This window comes from Phacochoerus africanus, chromosome 1 (assembly GCF_016906955.1).
Source record: "Phacochoerus africanus isolate WHEZ1 chromosome 1, ROS_Pafr_v1, whole genome shotgun sequence".
Classification (NCBI taxonomy): Eukaryota; Metazoa; Chordata; class Mammalia; order Artiodactyla; family Suidae; genus Phacochoerus; species Phacochoerus africanus.
The window spans coordinates 9,216,911-9,239,203 of record NC_062544.1 but is presented as its reverse complement, the minus strand read 5'-3'; positions in this window follow the sequence as shown (position 1 = coordinate 9,239,203).

Genomic DNA, 22,293 nt, shown 5'->3' with positions numbered 1-22,293 from the left:
CAGCTCTCAGTTGGCTAAACCACCTTCCCCAAGAACCAACTGGTAGAAAGGCTTATCTCAACTGAAAGTGGACTTTATTCCTTTCATCTCCTCTTGCCTGGAATAGTATGGTAATTAATCTACTGTTGGTTTGGAGTTAATTATTTCTTTATTGGCTTAGAAGACATTTTTCTCTGTGCTCTTGGCTTGAAACATTATAATTTTCACAGTGAAGTTGTATTATGTAAAATACTGGCAAAGACAATCTTAGACTCTGAGCATCATCTGACCCTAGACAAAACAAGGGGTCAGCACAATTTTTCTTCAAGAACTTGATAATAAAGTTTTTCTTGTGAGCCAAGCAGTACAATTGAGGTTATTATGAAAGTACAAATATAACCACTTAAAATGTAATCAGTTAGAAATGCATTAGATATATCCACAGCTTGCAGACTATGTGGCTGGACCTGGCCCTCGGGCTAGAGTTTGCCAACCCATGTGCTAGAGCGTCACCTGTCCTCCCCACAATAGTTCTTTGGGCATTTGAAGATTGGACTTATTCCGTCACACTCCCCAAATGCTACCCTATACTCAATTCCCAGCCATAGCTTTGACTTTCTTATCCTTCCATTTTCAAGATCTCCAGACCCTTCCCTCCTAGTATGAGTTGTAATGAGTAATCTATTTAAAGACATGACACTCTGATTAAATGCAATACTCTAGCTCTTATTGGTGCACCATAAATTTGGGCCAACATCACTTATTCAGAATCCATACTTCTATTTAGAAAGCTCCTTTGTTCTCCTTCCTACCCCTGCTTCTACTCAGCATTTAAATCTCAAATTAAAACTCATAGCAGCCTCCTCTGGCCATCGTATCCCCCAATCCTGAACACCCTCTCCACCATTCATGGCTATTTCAGTGGCCTTTGTTTCTTTGCTTTTCTTCATAGAATATATCACATGTTGTGATTATTTTATAATCTGTCTGTTTACTGGGGGGGGGGGAGTTGGTTTGTTTCCTCACCCAGCAGAATAAACTGGAAGCATCACAAAAACTAGGGTAAATTCTAGTTCTTCCCTAAATGGAGTAGATGACATCAGATTAAATCTCCCCTATAAAAGCTTCTAGGATAAATTCTAGTTCTTTCCTCAGTGGAGTAGATGGTATCAGATTTAATCTCCTCTCTAAAAGCTTAATATATACAATTACTAATACAAGGATATGATCCTTAAGAGAAGGGATTCACATCAGGTAAAACCCTCCCATTTATACAAGTTTCCTCTTGAGGGCATTTTCCAAATTGTGATGCAGAGAAAAAGAGTCAGGGACACAGCAACAGTTTGCTGGGTTGAGGGAAAAGAGCAGAGTTTACTGCTGCTATGATGACTGGGATTTGAGGTGCAGAGAAAGGAGAGAGGAGCAGAAAAGGAGCCCTAAAAGTCTATGTAAAAATCCCTCTTGGGTCCTGGGAGTGGCTGTTAGCGATAATGATGAGGACAAGCCATATCCTTTGTAAAATTGATTGAAATTTACCCACTTCTGGATGTTTATTTCAAAGAACTGGAGGTAGGATCTCAAACAGACATGTACACGCCCATTACCACTGCAGCATGACACACAATAGCCAAGAGGTGGAAGTAACGCAGATGTCCATCAATGGATGGGGGAGTTAGCAGATGCAAACGATTGCATTTGGAGTAGAAAGCAACAAGGTCTGCTGTATAGCACAGGAAACTATATCTAGTCACTTGTGATGGAACATGATGGAAGATACCTGTGTGAAAAAGAACATATGTGTGTGTGTGTGTGTGTGTGTATATATACATATATATATATATATGACTGGGTCACTTTGCTGTACAGAAGACATTGACAGAATATTGTAAATTAACTATAATAGAAAAAATAAAACTCTTACCAAAAAAAGAAAGAAAAGACAGTCTATACACACAATGAAATGTTACTCAGCCTTAAAAAAGCAGGAAATTCTGACACCCTGCTACATGGATTAATCTTGAAGACATTATGCCAAGTGAAATAAGCTAGTACAAAAAGATAAATATGGTATGATTCCACTTCTATTTAATGTATTCAAACTCAGGAATCCAAAGCAGGATTGGGGTTACCAGGGCCTGGGGGAGGGGAAGGAAGGAGGTAGAGGGAGGGAGAGTTGTTTTATGGGGGCAGAGTATAGGTTTTCGAGATGAAAACATTCTACAAATATAATAAATATAGTTAACACTACTGAACTGTGTGCTTAAAAACAATTTCAAATAGCCAGGACATGGAAACAACCCAAATGTCCATCGACAGAGGATTGGATTCGAAAGATGTGGTATATATACACAATGGAATACTACTCAGCCATAAAAAAGAATGACATAATGCCATTTGCAGCAACATGGATGGAGCTAGAGAACCTCATACTGAGTGAAATGAGCCAGAAAGACAAAGGCAAATACCATATGATATCACTTATAACTGGAATCTAATATCCAGCACAAATGAACATCTCCTCAGAAAAGAAAATCATGGACTTGGAGAAGAGACTTGTGGCTGCCTGATGGGAGTGGGAGGGAGTGGGAGGGATCGGGAGTTTGGGCTTTTCAGACACAACTTAGAATAGATTTACAAGGAGATCCTGCTGAATAGCATTGAGAACTTTGTCTAGATACTCATGTTGCAACAGAAGAAAGGCTGGGGGAAAAATGTAATTGTAATGTATATATGTAAGGATAACCTGACCCCCTTGCTGTACAGTGGGAAAAAAATAATAATAAATAATTAAAAAAAAAGAATTTGCTTTACTCAGTTGTTTCAAAAAAAAATTCAATACTAAGTGTTATGTCCCACGGCATTTACCACAATTAATAACAAGTAGATAAAAAAAACTCATTGGATTTTTTAAATGCTTATAGACACCTCACTTCATAACCCTTTTAACAGTCATGTAGAAGGTGAGGAAGATTCAGCAAAGGTTTAACTAGTAGTGGAAGACATGTTTACAATCAGTAGAAGAGCTAGAACCTGTAAGGAGATGATGAAACTAACAGTAACTATTTTAAAAATATGTCATACAGGAGCTCCCGTTGCGGCACAGTGGTTAACGAATCCGACTAGGAACCATAAGGTTGCGGGTTCGATCCCTGACCTTGCTCAGTGGGTTAACAATCTGGCATTGCCATGAGCTGTGGTGTAGGTCGCAGATGCGGCTCAGATCCCACATTGCTATGGCTCTGGTGTAGGCCGGCAGCTACAGCTCCAATTCGACCCCTAGCCTGGGAACCTCCATATGCCGTAGGAGTGGCCCAAGAATGGCCAAAAAAAAAAAGGCAAAAAAATATGTCATACATATTTATAACACTAATAATTATTTTAACTAACATTTATTGACCACCTCCCCATGCAGATACCATGCTAAGCCCTTTCCATCAACTATCTCATTTGATCAACAAATCTACTTTAAGAAGTACTATCACATGCTGAACAACTGTGCTACACCCTTGGCCCCAGAGCCTCTGCCTCTGCTGCTTTTTTCGTAGTAAAGTACAACTTCCATATTTGTGCTTCCTTGGAACTGAGGTTGTCAGGAACTGGAGGCATTGACACCATTTCTTTAGTTTCTCTGTCCGGATGTGAAAAGTCAGTCTGCTTCCTAGCAACTCTGACCCTGGCTCCCTCAATTTTCCCTACTCATTATCTTCCCCATGATCAAGTACAGATTACCCAAATTACAGGTAGGTTTTAGACGTCCGAGAAATGGAAGGGGCACCTGAAAACATTTGCTCTCTTGGCATAAAGTGGCTCTGAGGACCATGCTTACCGAGGACAAAGGGAAATGGAAGCGGCCATTCATCCGAATGTGCCTATGGATTTGGGAGCCAGGCCACCCAGGATAGTCACTTAAGTGCAATCTTTTGGCCATTTCATGGAAGGACAAATATTCATCCCAAGAGGAATCATCATTTTGGTTAAAAGGGGATCCCCATGAGAGTAGTAACCAATAGGGTGGTTTTACTCTCAGCTCTATTGTGAAATCTCTAAATGACCCCACCCACCCCAGCCCCCACACCCTAATATCCTGAGAATCTGAGAACTATTCAAACTTACATCCCCAATACTCTTGCAGAAACATGAAATATGAACCCTATATCAATATAAAATGCAACTAGGGACTCATACAGCCCAGATCCTCCTCAAGCTCAGGGTTTTCCAATCATGAATAATCTATACTAAAGGCAATTTTCCCAAACATACTCCTTTCTGGAGTTACTTCCTAAAATGTCTCAACAAAGCTAATTTTAGGACTGTGTCTAGAAGCTAAGGTTAATCCTGGGTGATGTGGATTGTTAGTTTACTTTCCACATTTATTCCCTCATATTTGTTTATTCAGTGAATATTTTTAAGCACCAATGATGTGCCAGGCATTGTTCTAAATACAGGATACATGGCAGACAACAAGCCAAAATCCCTGTGCTTGGTTTTATGAATGGGTCTCTTCTTTCAAGCCTGTAGTGGACTATACTTCCCTGCCTATGTGAAGGAAGGGCTTGATTTTTCCAATGAAATATCAGCTATACTGATGCGTGCTGCTTTGGGGCGGAAGTTTTAAAAGCCAAGGTCTGTTTGCCATGCTCTCTTTTCCCTCTCAGAAACTAGCCTAGTTCCTGGAGTTAAGAGAAACTCATAGGAGAGACCCCAGGAAGCCCAACATGGCTATTTAACATCGGTAAGAAACGAACCTTTGTCATTGTATGTCACTGAAAAATACCTTATTAAAATCTAACTTTTTTGATTGACACAGCCCATTTGTTTTGGACACAGATTCAAAATTCAATCTCTGTCATATAAAGTAAGTCAGAAAGACAAATACCACATGATATCACTTGTATATGGAATCTAAAACAGGGCACAAAGGAACCTATGTCCACAACTGATTCACAGACATAGCAAAGAGACTTGGGGTTGCCAGGAGGGAGGAGAGGAGGGAGTGGGATGGACAGGGAGCTTGGGTTTAGTAGATGCAAACTACTGCATTTAGAATGGAGAAGCAATGATGTCCTGCTGTATAACACAGGGAACTATATTCAGTCTCAATATTTTCCATCATGGTCTATCCTACTAAAAAAGAATGTATATGTGTGTGTTAATACATACACAGAGAGAGACAGAGACTGTGTGGCAGAAATTGGCACAACATTGTAAAGAAACTATACTTTAACTTAAATGGAAAAAAAATACACAAAACACAAAATTCAGTCTCAAGATATCCACCGAAGCCCCACCTAACCTGACCATATGGGTTAAAAGCTAATGGTCACCCAAGACAAATCCTGTTGCTCTAATATGAAAGAATGTTGAGATATACTTCTTCAACTGTCAAGGCAGCAGAGGACAGGAAGGAAGGAGTCTTAGATTACAAGTGAGAAAACCTGGCCTCTTGCTGTCATAAGCTGGCTCAGAATCTAGTATGTGCAGGTCGCTCAGGGCCTATTAAGTCTGAGGTGTGCAAACCTGACCCATCATTCGCTTTTCTACCTGATCTTTTCGAAAGAATTCTCTCAGAAGATCAATAGATCTGGACATGTGCCCTGAAATTAAGCTCCCCATGTGATTTTGATGCATCACATGGCTTTTGTTGTCATTACTCTAGGTCATAAGCCTTCTCATAACACATGTACGTTGGCCCGTCCATGTGACATCACCTCTAACTTGGTTCCTAATTTGCACACCTACTCCCATTCTGAGAGTGGGATCCGTTTCTGAACCAGAGCTTATTAAACTGGAGCCTTGACCGCACACATGCCAATCTCTTTGTTCTGGTGATAGTCTTGTTACCCAAGCTCCCAGCCATTAGTTTCAGTCTTAACATATACGACATGGGAAAGAACATGACACCTCTGTTATTCAGGGTAGCATCACTGCTTAAAAAGAGGCCCTGCTGAGCCTCACTATGGGAGATAAAGTTGGGACACCAGTAAGTCCACATTCCCTCCTCAGAGAAATGCCCTCCCAACCCATTGAGGAGTAAAAGTGGGTTCATTTTAACATGTAATCCACTGCAAGTCACAGACAACTGTACAGCCTGAAATGCACAAAAAAGGCAACATAAGGAAAGCCAAGCCACTCAATGCTAGCAGATAATGAGTGATCTTCCTGGAGAATTTAAACAAAGGGGAAAAAACCCTAATCAGACACAGGTATGTGTTTAAATAGAAAGATCATGCGGAATCATGGAGTCCTGGATGTGATGGTCATTTTCAATCATTCTTAATGACAAGTTGTCTTAGAAAGTTGTATTACAGGGAGAAGCCAATCAACATTCTTTAATGTTCCAGGGAGAGCAAACTAGATAGAGGAGGAACCTCAGTCCTTAGGACCTGTTCGGCAAAGTATATGCCTTTCTGGAACAAAATACAGTTGCCCCTAAAACAATGGAGGGGCTAGGGGCACCAGCTCACCACACAGTTGAAAATCTACCTGCACAGTATGCCTTCTGCATTTGTGGTTCACTATCAGAAGAGTCAACCTACCAAGAATGGTGTAGTGCTAATCCACAAATTTATACAAATATAACTGGACACAACAATTCAAACTTAACATTGTTCAAGGGTCAAAGTATATAGTTGTGTTTCATTTTTGTGAAATGCTCCTGTAAACTATCCTTTACTTGGACAGCTTGAATGGGTTCAGTTCTTGAACAATAAAAAGATTTGCTTATGTTGCTTTCCCTTAAGTGGTGAACACTGGTCTTATTCTAGCCTGGAGCTGACAGATTAAACAATTGGGTATGACAGATTAAACAATTACCCAGACTAAGTCCGTATTTTCTCACCAGCCTGGGCTACTAAAGTCCCAACATTACTCTGAGCTGAGTCAATCTTAATTATGCAAATATTTTCCCAGCTTTATTGATTTATAATTGAAATATAAAATCATAATATACTTCAAGTGTTCAACATAATGACTTGATACATATAAACATTAGGAAAGGATTCACATCATCTGGGTAATTAACATACCCATCACATTATGTATTTTTTTTTGATGAGAACACATGTTCTACTCTGAACAAAATTCACTTATACAATACAGTATTGTCCACTATAGTCACCATGTACTATACTAGATCTTCAGACCCCATTTATCTTATACCTGAAAGTTTGCACCCTTTTACCAACCTCTCCCCCACAATTCCCCAGACCCTAGAAACCACCATTTTACTCTGTTTCTATGAGGTCAACTTTTTTTTTTTTTTTAAGATTCCACACCTATACGATACCAGTATTTTCCTTTTTCCATCTGGTTTATTTCATTTATCATAATGTCTCCCAGAGTCATTCATGTTATTGCACATGGCAGGATTTTCTTTTTTTAAGGCTGTATAATATTTCATTGTGTATATGTGCTTGTAATTTTAATTTCTTAAACTCCCATATTTTTAGTTGTTTTCCATAGTGACTATACCAATTTGCATTTCCACCAACACTACACAAGAGGTCCCATTTTCTCCTTATTCTTAGATAAGCAGTTATTATCTTTTTGACAATAGCCATCATAACAGGTATGAAATGATACCACATTGTGGTTTTTGGCTTACATTTCCCTGATGATTAGTGATATGTCTATTAGCATTGAAAGAAGAGGATCTATTCAGACCTTTTGTCAATTTTTTAACTGAGTTATTTGGGTTTTTTGCTCTTGAGTTGTATGAGTTCCTTATACATTTTGGATATTAACTTATTATCAAATAAGCGGTTTGAAAATATTTTCTCTGTTTCCATAGTTTGACTTTTTATTTTGCTGATGGTTTCCTTAACAGAAGCTTTTTTAGGTTAATGTAGTACCACTTGTTTATTTTTTCTTTCATTGACTTTGCCTTTAATATTAAAACCAATAAATGATTGCCAAGACTAAACTCAAGGAGTTTACCCATTTTGTTTACTTCTAGAAATTCTATGGTGTCAGGTCTTACACTCAAATCTCATCAATTTTGTGTTAATTTTTAGGTATGGTGTAAGATAGGGGTTCAATTTTATTCTTTTACATATGGATACACAGCTTTCTCAGAACTATTTATTAGAGATTATATTTCCCCATGGTATATTTTTAGAATATTTTCCAAAAACTATTAATAGATCATTAATGCATGGGCTTATTCCTAGGGTCTTTATTTTGATCCATTGATCTTTGAGTCTGTTTTTATGCCAAAGCCATACTGTTTTGATAACTATAACTTTGTAATATATCTTCTGAGCAGGAAAAAAAAAACAAAAACAAAACGAAAAACTCCTCCTTCAGTTCTCCTTTACTCACACAACTCTACCACACTTCACTTCTGACACCAAATGTGTTGATTTTCCACACAGCAAGCTATAATAAGCAGCATCAGCTGCATGCCCTATAATTAAACTCAATGGTGGCACTAGCTACCTGGAGATAGCATCAGATCCCACAGGTTAAGGTCTCAGAACCACAAGACTTATCTCCAACTTCAGATGTCCATCACTAGTCCAGGTTGTTCCTTGTACTTCTAACAAATGGCTATAAATCAGAGGTTCTTATGCCCCCCTCCTAAGGTTAGATTAATTTGCTAGAGTGGCTTACTGAACTCAGGGAAATAATTTGCTTAACTTTATTCCTGTTTTATTATAAAAGGATTTAACTTAAAAACAGCAAGATTGCAGAAATTCATTGAGCAAGGTATGTGGGGAAGGATCCAGAGCTGTCTTTCCCAGTATGCCACTCTCCCCTGACCTGCACAAGTTTACCAATCAGGAAGCAATCTGAACCCTACCTAAACCCTGTACTTTGGGGATTTTTATAGATGCTACCTCACAAAAGCATGACTGATCATTACCTCATTCTCCACTTCCACTCCCCTTCTTGGAGAATGGGAGTGGGAATGAAAATTCCACATTTCTAATTATGATTTGGTCTTTCTAGTGGCCATCCTCCATCTTGAACCTATTCAGGAGCCTATAAATAGTCACCTCATTAAAAAATATATACAGCCTATCAAGGAGGAAATTTCAAGAGGCTTGGGAGGTCTTTGTTAGGAACCGAGGTCAAAAACCAAATATTATACCAAAAGATTCTTCTAGTGTTCTTAGCACTTACAAAAAGTGCCAAGATAGGGGTGTTAGGATCTCTTTTCTAGGAACAAGATACAGAGACAAATATTTATTTTTCTATTTTTTCACAGTTTGATATCCGACAGTATGAAGCTTCCAACTTGGTTCTTTCTCAAGATTGCTTTGGCTATTCAAGGTCTTTCTTGGTTCCATACATATTTTAGAATTTATTTTTTTCTATTTCTCTGGAAAACATCATTGGAATTTTGATAGGAATTTGCAAGGAATTTGCATTTTTGGCTGCTCCCTCTGCACTGAGCCCAGGGGAAAAGGCTACAAGGAGTGCGTGTACACTTATTTAACAAATGCTTCTTTGTTCTCTATCATCCATGGACCATTATGAATGCAAGCCCCATCGACTTTCAGAGCTAGGCGATTTGGGAGACTGTTCCTCCACTTTGAAAGTTTTGGTGCTACATGTACGGTCCATATGCTTTTCTTTTCAGGAAGAAGCTGGGAGTTGAGGGTTTCCTCCCAAATGTAAGATACTGTGCCAGGGATGGGGTTGATGGTGAGAATGTGTCTCAACATTTCCTATTCATTTTGATGTGAGGAATGTTCTAAGATGCCCAACATGTGGGAATAATTCAACTAGTTCCTGGATTTGGAACTGGCTCACATATAGTTATGCATTCAGTGCATCCATGCATGGAAGCAAATTCAGAAACCTTCTACATGATGCCAATGTTTCAACAAGACTTTACCTTTACTTTCTCCTACTCCTAAATTGAAATATCTTTATTATTCTTTGGATGCTTTTGGAAAATTATGAAAAATGACATGAAAAGATGTTCAAATCACTAATTATTAGGGAAATGCAAATCAAAACTATAAGAATGGATCACCTCAAATGGATCAGAATGGCCATCAAAAAGCCTATCAACAATGAATGCTGGAGAGGGTATAGAGAAAAGGGAACCCTCCTACACTCTTGGTGGGAATATAAATTAGTACAACCACTATGGAGAACAATATGGAGGTTCCTTAAAAAAACAAATATAGAGGTGGAGCAAAATGGCGGAGGAGTAAGAGGTAATGCACAGGTTCTCCCACAAACACATCAAAAAAACACATCTACATGTAAAACTACTCACACAGAACATCAACTGAATACTAGCAGAACTTATACCTCAAAAAGGGCAAGAAACTCTTGACATAACTGGGCAGAACAAAAGAAAAAAAGTAAGAGAAAAGGAAGCAAGACAGGACTAGCATTCCTGAGAGGGAGCTGTGAAGGAGAAGAGGAACCCACCTCCTGGGAAGCCACCTAACTGATGAAAGATCAGCCGAGCTGGAGGGACCTCAAAGTCACCTAGAAAAGTGCAGCAGCTGGACTGAGAACAGAAAAGCAGAGTGAGAGCTGCACACACTATCTGAACCACTAGCCCAGACACATAGCCTGAGACACTCCGGCAGGGGCTGGGAGCTAAGACTTAGGCTCTGGAGGTTAGTCCCGGGGAGAAAACTGGAGATGGTGTGAGGGGCTAAGGAGCAGTGCACCATGGGCTAAGGAGAGGAGCACCATGGCAGAGGGAACCTGGGAGAAGTTCTGGACCCATGGAAGAGGCAAGGCACCATTAGTGGGGAGGGGAGAGAAGGTGGGGCAGACTGCTATAGGAAAACTCGCTGCGCCTACATGTGCATGCCCATGGGCTCAAAGTGTGGGGCTGCTCTGCAGAGGCTATGGGGCAGCAAGAAGGCTCTTGCTCGTTTAGGGGAGATTAGGCGCTTCTTGTGCAGGCTACCAGTGGCCAGGCACCTATCATGTGGGCTAAGGGCATAAGGGGTCTAAGTGTGATGCAGTGACTCTTGCATGATCCACAGGTAGCAGGGACAGACTGCAGTGGTCATCTCAGAGGCCATAGGGAGATGTGGCTTGCCACCACTGGGGGTCTGTGAGTGGCTCCACCTGCAACCCCAGTCACCTCAGGGGTTGGAAAAGTAGAAACAAAGAGGGCATTGCAACCAAGCACCATATGCTGTTGCTCACACCCCTGGGAACATACCCACCCTGCAACTGCCACTGCTAAATGCTCTGAGTGATACCCAAATGCTTCGTCACCGTCCCTTCCCAAGACCCTATAACTATGAACAACTGGTGCAGCACCTCCTGCATGGGCTAAGTGGGACAGGGTGCTTCTTGCATGGTCCTCAGGTGGTAGGGACAAACCGCCGCAGTTATTCCTGAGTCCAGAGGTGGGTGTGTCCTACTGCCAATGGAAATATCTGAGCAAAAATCACTTGCAGCCCCATTCACCTTAAGGGCACCACAGAGGAAGGCATTGTGACTGAATACCACCTTCTGGTGCTCTCACACCCCTGGGGATACACCCACCCTGCTGGTGCTACTGCCAAACGTTCTGGGCAGTACCCACACACATCATCTCTGTCACTTTCCAGGATCCTGCAACTAGGAGCACCCTTTACAACACCTCATATGTGGGCTAAGTGAGACAGGTTTCTTCATGCGTGGTCTACAGGTGGTGGGGGCAAACCACCGCAGTTATCACTGACTCTAGAGATGGCCATGGCCTGCTCCCATTAGGGGTCCCTGAACAGCAACCACCTGTGGTTCCAATCACTACAGAGGATGGCATTGCAATCAAACACAAGCTCTTGTTGATCTCTCACTCCCCTAGGAACTCACACACAACTGCCAAAATGCTCTGGTCACCTTGAAGATCTGCCTAGAGCTTATTACTACTACCCAGGGTCCTGCAACTAGGAGTATTCTGTGCCACCTTCCTGCAGGTCCTTGCTGCTATTGAGAGCCCAAGGACCAGGCACTGACTGCTGGCCCTACCCATTGCCTGCTTCTCCCTGAAAACACACTGAGCATCCTGGGAACAACAGCCTGCTCCCACCAAAGAAAGAGACAGCAAATATTCAAACTCCCACACCAAAAATAAATAGTAACCTCCCCCAAAAAAATACAAAGGAGCATTCTTGCATAGAAGTAGCCTTACAAGACTACACTTTGGCTTCCCTAATCTCGCAGAAAAAGAAAAACACAAGCAAAATGAAGAAGCACAGAAACCAGTCCCAGTTAAAGCAACAGGAAAATTCACCTAAAGCAGTCAGCAATTAAACAGACCTCTGCAGTCTGACAGACACTGAGTTCAATAGGGAGGTATTGAAAGTACTGAAGGAATTAAGAGAGGATATTAACAGTAATGTAGATTCCTTTAGAAAGGAAGTAGAAAATATAAGGAGGATCCAAGAAAAACTATAAAATTCATTTGCAGAGATACAAATTGAGCTTAAGGCAATAAAGAGCAGAATGAATAATGCAGAGGAATGAATTAGTGATTTGGAAGATAAAATAATGGAAATCACCCAATCAGGACAGCTGACAGAAAACCAAATGAAAAAACATGAAAGCAATATAGGAGACCTATGGGATAATATAAAGTGGGCCAATTTATGAATAATAGGAATTCCAGAAGGAAAAGAAAAAGAAAAGGGCATTGAAAATATATTTGAAGAAATTATGGCTGATAACTTTCCAAATCTAAAGGATACTGATGTCAAGATACAGGAAGCACAGAGGGCTCCAAACAAGCTGAACCCAAACAGGCCCATACCAAGACATATTATAATAAAAATGACAAAAGTTAAAGATAAAGAGAGGGTTCTAAAGGCAGCAAGAGAAAAGCAAAGCATTAATTATAAGGGAACACCCATAAGGATGTCAGCTGATTTCTCTACAGAAACACTGCAGGCCGGAAGGGAGTGGCAAGATATATTTAAAGTGATGAAAGGAAAAAATCTGCAACCTAGAATACTCTATCCAGCAAAAGTATCATTTAAATTAGAAGGGGAAATAAAGAATTTCTACAATGAACAAAAGCTAAAAGAGTACAACAACACTAAATCCATTCTGAAAGAAATACTGAAAGGTCTTCTCTAAATTAAAAAGAGAGAAAGAAGAATTAGGATGGAGGAAACCACAACTGGAAAGCAATCACTTAAATAAGCCAGCATACAGATCTAAACATGAAGGTGTTTAATTAAAAAAAAAGACATCAAAATCATATAATGTGGGAAAGGAAAGTAAGAAAACATAGATTCTATTTTTATTATTTTAATGATGTGACTGAGCCTATATGACTATCAGGCAAAAGCAAGCAGATATAGAAAGGGCTTAAGGTGTTTAAAAAACAGGGCAACCACAAATCAAAATGAAACATTATATTCACAAAAACTGAAAAGAAAAGTACTCAAGCATAAAATAAATGGATACCATCCAATCCAAAGAAGAAAAGAAAAACATAGAATCAACTGGAAAACAAGATTTAAAGCGGCAATAAATACTATCTATCAACAACCACTTAAATGTCAATGGACTAAATGCTCCAATCAAAAGACACAGAGTGGAAGATTGGATAAAAAAGCAAAAACTTCAATCAGCTGCCTACAAGAAACTCACCTTAGAGCAAAGGACACATATAGACTGAAAGTGAGGGGATGGGAAAAGATATTTCATGCCAATGGACAAGACAGGAAAACAGGAGTTGTAATACTCATATCGGACAAAATAGACTTTAAAAGGAAGGCCATTAAGAAAGACAAACAAGGACACTATTTAATGGTTAAAGGATCCATTCAAGAAGAGGAAATTACAATCGTCAATATATATGCCCCTAATATAGGAGCACCCAGATACCTACAAAAAATACTAACAGACATAAAAGGAGAAATCAATGGGAATACAATCATAGTAGGAGACTTTAACACCCCATCACAACAATGGAAGGATCCTCTAGTCAGAAAATCAATAAGGCAACAGGTATCCTAAAGGACACAATGGAAAAGTTAGACTTAATTGACATTTTCAGGACATTACATCCAAAAAAGTCAGAATACACATTCTTCTCAAGTGCACATGGAACATTCTCAAGAATTGATCATGTACTGGGGCACAAAGCTAACCTCAACAAATTTAAGAGTATAGAAATTATTTCAAGTATCTTCTCAGACCACAATGGCATGAAACTAGAAATCAACCACAAGAAAATAAGTGAGAAAAAACTTACTACATGGAGACTAAACAACATGCTACTAATAAACCAATGGGTCAATAAGGAAATCAAGAAGGAAATTTAAAAATACTTCAAGACAAATGATAATGAAGACACATCCACTCACAATCCATGGGATGCTGCAAAAGCAGTGCTCAGAGGGAAATTCACAGGATACAAGCCTTCCTCAAAAAAGAAGAAAAATGTCCAATCGACAACTTAACCCAGCACTTAAATGAATTAGAAAAAGAAGAACAAACAAAACCTAAAGTCAGCAGAAGGAAGGAAATCATAAAGATGAAAGAGGAAATTAATAAAATAGAGATTCAAAAAAAAAAAAACACAAAATCAGTAAAACCAAGAGCCAATTCTTTGAAAAGGTAAACAAAATAGACGACCCTCTGGCTAGACTCACCAAGAAGAGGAGAGAAAAAACTCAAACAAAATCAGAAATGAAAAAGGAGAAGTCACAACAGATACTACAGAAATACAAAAAGCTATGAGAGAATACTATGAACAGTTGTATGCCAACAAATTTGGCAAACTAGAAGAAATGAACATCTTTCTAGAGACTTACAGCCTGCCAAAACTGAATCAAGAAGAAATAGATCAACTGAACAGACTGATCACTAGAAATGAAATTGAATTATGTCATAAAAACACTCCCTACAAATCAAAGTCCAGGACCAGATGGCTTCACAGGTGAATTCTACAAAACATACAAAGAGGAACTTATACCACTCCTTAAACTTTTTCAAAAGGTTGAAGAAGGAGAAACACTCCCAAAGACATTCTATGATGCCACCTACCATCACCCTAATTCCAAAACCAGACAAAGATACCACCAAAAAAGAAAACTATTGGCCAGTATCTTTGATGAATATAGACACAAAAATTCTCTACAAAACTTTAGCCAACCGAATCCAACAACATATCAAAAAGATCATACACCACGACCAGGTGGGATTCATTCCAGGATCACAAGGATGGTACAACATATGCAAATCAATCAAAGTCGTACACCACATTAACAAAAGAAAAGTCAAAAACCACATGATCATCTCAATAGGTGCAGAAAAAGCATTCAATAAAGTCCAACATCCATTCATGATAAAAACTCTTACCAAAGTGGGTATAGAGGGAATATACCTTAACATAATCAAAGCCATTTATGACAAACTCACAGCAAATATAATGCTCAGTGGAGAAAAGCTGAAAGCCTTCCAACTAAAATCTGGAACAAGACAAGGATGTCCACTCTCACCACTGTTTTGAAACATAGTACTGGAAGTCTTAGCCACAGCAATCAGACAAACAAACAAATAAAAGTCATCCCAATAGGAAGAGAAAAGATAAAAGTGTCACTGTATGCAGATGACATGATACTATATAGAAAACCCTAAGGACTCAACTCAAAAACTACTTGAACCAATCAACAAATTCAGCAAAGTAGCAGGGTATAAGATTATATTCAGAAATCAGTCGCATTTCTGTATACTAACAATGAAATATTAGAAAAGGAATACAAAAACACAATACCTTCTAAAATTGCACCCCCCCCCCAAATCAAATACCTGGGAATACACCAAGGAGGTAAAGGATTTATATGCCGAGAACTATAAAACATGAATCAAGGAATTTAAAGAGGATGCAAAGAAATGGAAAGGTATTCCATGTTCCTGGGTTGGAAAAATTAATGTTAAAAAATGGCCATACTACCAAAAGCAATCTACAGATTCAATGCAAACCCTATCAAACTACCAATGACATTTTTCACATAATTAGAACAAATAATCCAAAAATTTATATGGAACCACAAAAGACCCAGAATCGCCAAAGCAATCCTGAGAAACAAAAACCAAGCAGGGGGCATAACTCTCCCAGACTTCAATCAATATTGCAAAGCCACAATCATCAAAACAGTGTGGTACTGGTATCAAAACAGACAGACAGACCAATGGAACAGAACAGAGAACCCAGAAATAAATCCAGACACCTATGGTCAATCAATCTTTGATAAAGGAGGCAAGAGCATAATATGGGAAAAAGAAAGCCTATTCAGCAAGCACTGCTGGGAAACCTGGACAGCTGCATGCAAATCAATGAAATTAGAACACACCCTCACACCATGCACCAAAATAAACTCAAAATGGCTGAAAGACTTAAATATAAGACAAGACACCATCAAACTCCTGGAAGGGAACATAGGCAAAATATTCTCTGACATCAACCTCATGAACATTTTCTCAGGTCAGTCTCCCAAAGCAACAGAAATAAGAGCAAAAATAAACTAATGGGACCTAATCGAACTGACAAGCGTTTTTTTTTTTTTTTTCTCTTTTAGGGCTGTACCCATGGCATATGAAGGTTCCCAGGCTAGGGGTTGAATTGGAGCTATAGCCGCAGGCCTACACCAGAGCCACAGCAACGCGGGATCCAAGCCACGTCTGCAACCTACACCACAGCTCACGGCAACACCAGATCCTTAACCCATTGAGCAAGGCCAGGGATCAAAACCGCAACCTCATGGTTCCTAGTCAGATTCGTTAACCACTGAGCCACAATGGAAACTCCTGTAAACTGACAAGCTTTTGCACAGCAAAGGAAACTAAAAAGAAAACAAAAAGACAACTTACAGAATGGGAGAAAATAGTTTCAAATGATGCAACTGACAAGGGCTTAATCTCTAAAATATACAAGCAATTTATACAACTCAACAGCAAAAAAGCCAACAATCCAATTGAAAAATGGGCAAAAGTGCAGGGAGCCAAGAAGATACAAGAAGCCGAGGAAGGGAGTTTGCCTGATCCGTGCAATTCTGAGGGCAGGCTCCTAATCAGGAAAAGGGGCCTGTCTGAACGGTACAATTCCGAGGGCAGGTTCCTAAACAAGGGGATGCCTGCCTGCACAACACAATTCCGAGGACAGGCCCCAGAAGACAATAAGGCTCGCCCACTGACATAGGTGGAAAACTAAACTTCCCAGGAAATAATTTCCATTTTGTGTTGCTGAGTGGGGATTGTTCCATGGATAACTTAGTCTTTTCTGTTATTCATTTGTTATTCAGTTTTCCTCAGTCTTTCCTTATTATTTACTTATTATTCCTATTTTCCATTCTTATTTTCCTGTGGTGATTTGTGATTTAACAAAATTGCAACAATAATATAATAAAAATTTCATCCTGAAGGACTTTCCCCTATTCATATCCAACTTAATTAAAACATAGTGTTTATCTACTAACTAGTTACAGTAAACTTTAGTTAGGATTTTAGTGAGGTTTATAGGTTAGACATATATTATTCTTGATCAAAAGTAACCCAGCTATGAGTTTTGTCCTTGATTTTAGAAGCTTCTAAGCAGTAGCTAATTAAGTTGATTTATATTTTCTTATACTGTCTTCCTGCCATAACACTTAAAGATACACATTGGTCTAAAAATGAGATTTGTAAATGCAAAATTCTTGTGTCCATGACCTCTTCAACTTGTGGAGACTTGCTGGCCGTAAGATGATTTGTACTCAGTCTCCTCCTTTCCACATGATGTATTGTACCTAATTGCCCTTAAATTTAGTTAAAACAAAGATCTTAGAACATGATGTATAGCCGCTGTACCATGTAAAAGTTAACCAATGTACTCTTAATACTATGATGTAATCTGTAGTGAAAAACTGTCTATATAATCAACCACCTATGCCAATAAAATTTGAGCAGTCCAGCGCCCTGAAAGAAGGGACAAAGAGGCTGTCTCCATATTGTACATTCACCAACGCCATCCATCTCCAATCGGGAAAAAGTGTACACTCCCTGGCTGTCAGAGCTGGCCTCAGGCACAACAGACTTGAATAGACATTTTTTCCAAGGAAGATATACAGATGGCCAACAAGCACATGTAAAAATGCTCAACATCCCTGATTATTAGAGAAATGCAAATCAAAACCACCACAAGATACCACCTCACACCAGTCAGAATGGCCATCATTAATAAGTCCACAAATAACAAATGCTGGAGAAAGTGTGGAAAAAAAGGGAACCCTCCTGCACTGTTGGTGGGTATGTAAGCTGGTACAGCTATTATGAAGTGGAGTATGGAGGTACCTTAGAAAACGATACATAGAACTACCATATGACCCAGCAATCCCACTCTTGGGCATATATCCAGACAAAACTTTCCTTTAAAAGGACACATAAACACGTATGTTCATCATAGCACTATTCACAATAGCCAAGACTTGGAAACAACACAAATGTCCACAGACATATGATTGGATTAGGAAGATGTGGTATATTTACACAATGGAATACTACTCAGCCATAAAAATGAACAAAATAATGCCATTTGCAGTGACATGGAAGGAACTAGAGACTCATCCTGAGTGAAGTAAGTCAGAAAGAGAGAGACAAATACCATATAACATCACTTATATCTGGAATCTAACATAAGGCACAAATGAACCTTTCCATGGAAAAGAAAACCACAGACTTGGAGAATAGACTTGTGCATGCCAAGACGGGGGGAAGTGGGGTGGTTGGGGAGCTTGGGGTTAATAGATACAAACTATTGCCTTTGGAATGGATTAGCAATGAGATCCTGCTGTGTAGCACTGGGAATTATGTCTAGTCACTTATGATAGAGAATGATAATGTGCAAAAATAGAATGTGTACATGTATGTGTAACTGGGTCACCATGCTGTACAGTAGGAAAAAATTGTACTGGGGAAATAACTATAAAAAAAAGAATTTAAAAATACTAAATTTAGAAATACCCTATGATGCAGCAATTCCACTTCAGGGTATATATCTGGACAAAACTGCATTTTGAAAATACATGCAACTTCAGTGTTCACTGCAGCACTATTCACAATAGCCAAGACATGGAAACACCTAAATATCCATCAGCAGAGTAATGGATTAAGAATACATGATATATATATATATTAAATGGAATATTATTCAGTCATAAAAGAACAAATAATGCCATTTACAGCAATATGGATGGACCTAGAAATCATTTTACCAAGTGAAGTAAGTCCAACAGAGAAAGACAAGTATCCCATAAGATCACATAAATTGTGGAAACTAATAGAAATGAGACAACTGAACTCACAAACAGACAAAGATTTTGATGTTACATTTACAGAACAGAAACAGAAAAACAGACTTCAAAAACAAATTTATGGTTACCAAAGAGGAAATGAATGGGAAGGGATAAATTAGGAGTTTGGGATTAACATAAACACATTCCTATACATAAAGTAGATAATCAACCAAGACTACTGTATAGAACAGGGAACTATATTCAGCATCTTCTAATAACCTGTATGGGAAAAAAAATCTGAAAAAGAATGGATATATATATACATATTCATAACTGAATCACTCTGCTGTACACCTGAAAAAAACCTAACACTGTAAATCAACTATACTCCAATATAAAATAAAAATTAAATTAAAAAAATAAATGTGGCTAGTTCAAACTGAGATGTTGAGAAAGTATAAAAGATAATGATGGATTTTGAAGATTTAATACAAAACATGAAAAAGAGCTCACTAATTTTATGTTGATTACATATTAACATTTTGGATACACTGGGTAAATAAAATACATTATTAAATGTTTTTAACGATAATTTATGTAATAAAGCATTAAATATTTAGGTAAGGTATAGGATATTAAAATACATTCTACGAGTTCCCGTGGTGGCTCAGTAGACTAAGAACCTGACTAGTATCCATGAGGATGCGGGTTCAATCCCTGGCCTCCCTCAGTGAGTTAAGGATCTGGTGTTGCCACAAGCTTGCAGATGCAGTTCGGATCTGGCATTTTTGTGGCATAGGACAGCAGCTGCAGCCCTGATTGGACCCCTAGCCCAGGGAACATCCATAGGCCATAGGTGCAGCCCTAAATAGAAAAAACAAATAAAAAATGCATTCTAGCTTCTTAAGAATCTTCCCCCACCACTATCTCATAAATCCATGTGCCCTGAAGAATTCCACCCCCACTATGGCATAAATCCATATGTGCCCTGATTTACATTGCAACTTGTAATAATGAGAGTTGATTTGCTTTTCCAAATCAACTCTCCAAATTCAGAGCACTCTCCTACATGCAGGCCTATATTTCACACACAAAAACTACCCAGAGAAACTGAGTAGGAAAGGTAGAAAAGAAAGTAATCCCACTGAAGATATTTCAGTGATTCATGAAAATCAGTAGGAAAGCAAGATTCGATTTGCATAGATTTTCAGGACATGCCACAGTAAGTGACAGTCAACCCACAGAGGCTCTGCCTCCTGAGACTCTGGAATGAGTTTAGCTGACTCTAACCTCATTCACACACACTGAAGACAATCCCCAGAAAATGATCTCATATCCATATTCTTTCCAGGAATCAAATCTTACTGCAAGCTGGTTACATGCATCTCCACTTTGTGTAACACAGAGATCCTGATGCTAACAGCCCTGCCTGCTTCATATCTTTTTTCCTTCCAGTTTTGTGGAGATGTAATTGGCATACAACACTGTTCAAGTTTTGACTTAATATATCATAAAATGACTTCCAAAATAAGTTTAGGGAATACTATTTTAAATACAAAATTAAAGAAATTAAAAAAAAAATTGTGATGAGAACTTAGAATTTACTCTCCTGACAACTTTAATTACATTTACCATGTTGTACATGACATTCCCAGTACTGATTTATCTTATTACTGGAAGTATTTATCTTTTGGCTACATTCATTCAATACCCCTTCCCTCAACCCCCCCCCCCACCTCTGGTAACCACAAATCTCATCTCTTTCTTCTATGAGTGAGTTTGTTTTTGTCTTTTTAGGGCTGTACCTGCAGCATATGGAAGTCTCCAGGCTAGGGATGGAATTGGAGCTGAAGCCACCAACCTACACCATAGCACAGCCACGTAGGATCTGAGTCGCATCAGCAACCTACACCACAGCTCAGCACAACGCTGGATCCTTAACTCACTGAGCGAGGCCAGGGATGGAACCCACATCTTCACGGATATTAGCTGGATTCGTTAACTGCTGAGCCAGGACAGAAACTCCAAGTTTGTTTGACCTACAATGCTTTTCATCCCCAGTATACAATAGAGTGATTGTTATTTCTATACATTTCAAAATGATCACCATGCTAAGTCTTAAGTAAGACCTGTCACCATACAAAGACATTACATAATTATTGACAATATTTCCCACAGTGTACATTTCATACCAGTGATTCATTTATTTTGTAACTGAATGTTAGCATCTCTAAAGCTCCTTCACCTACTCTCTCCTCTCCCCATACATCTCCCCTCTGGCTACCACTTGTTCATTCTTTGTAACTATGACTGTGTTTCTGGTATGTTTGCTTGGTTTTTTTTTTGTTTGTTTTTTGTTTGTTTGTTTTTTGACTCCACATGTAAGTGAAATCATCTTAATGTACTGATTCCTTCTTTTTACTGAAATGACACTGGTATGACCTAGGACACTCATTGTCAAAGGAAAACTGAATTATCTACCAAATTCACCAATGTTTGCTGAGCAAAACTCTCCTCACTGTACCTTTTCTTTCTTCTCCAGAATCAGAAAAAAATATTTCAACATGGATTTATGGAAAACTGATGTTAACGGTATATTTAGTTACTCATCTATAGGAATTATTGGGTGTTTAATATAATTCATCTATTATTAGTGATTATATTTTTGTTAAATTTCTGTATGAGAGTTCGAGAAAAAAAATCAACTTAGAAGCATTGATTCCAGCATAGTGGTTAAAGATGTCAGTTGCCTGGGTTTGAATCAGGACTTGATCACTTACTAGCTGTTGTTCGGGGACATGACATAAAACTTCCCTCAAAGTTTCCTCATCTTTAAAATGAGAGTAAAAATAGAAATAAGCTTGTGGTATAATTGTTAGTTAAGTGACCCAACTCATGTGCAATGGTTAATTTTATGTCTTAATTTGACTGGGCCATGGTGGTGGTTGGGGGTGGGGGCAATGCTCAGATGGTTATCAAACAGTATTCTAGGTGTTTCCCTTAGAGTGTCTTCAGATGAGATTAACAATTGAATTGGTGGAGTGAGTAAAGATTGCCCTCTCTAATCTGGGTGGCCTTTATCTAATGAGGTGAAAGCCTGAATGGAACAAAAATGTTGAAC